The 254-nt window shown below is 40.6% G+C and overlaps 1 protein-coding gene across 1 annotated transcript in view; it reads right to left on the reverse strand.

Annotated features, from left to right (window-relative positions):
* EMH_0018150 (uncharacterized protein) overlaps positions 1–254 on the reverse strand; it is a gene marked incomplete at both ends in the record, with an annotated part of 3466 nt that overhangs the window by 2245 nt on the left and 967 nt on the right. The window lies entirely within an intron of this gene.

Raw genomic sequence — 254 nt, forward strand, 5'->3', positions numbered from 1 at the left:
AGAAAAAATGAGCTGTAAACCCTCAACTGATAAAACCCTAAAAGGAATTCAATGTCTGTGGTGACAAGCTAGGGTTTAGGGTTTAGGGTTTAGGGTTTAGGGTTTAGGGTTTGTATAGTAACTAGCGTCGTATTAAGGTTAAACAAAACCCTCAACTGAATATATTTAATACACCAAATTGTTGATTTCTAAAGAAGTTAGTTGCTGCTGCTGCTGCTGCTGCTGTTGCTGCTGCTGCTGCTGCTGCTGCTGCT

The sequence above is a fragment of the Eimeria mitis genome, genomic scaffold (genome assembly GCF_000499745.2).
Source record: "Eimeria mitis Houghton genomic scaffold, Emh_scaff624, whole genome shotgun sequence".
Classification (NCBI taxonomy): domain Eukaryota; phylum Apicomplexa; class Conoidasida; order Eucoccidiorida; family Eimeriidae; genus Eimeria; species Eimeria mitis.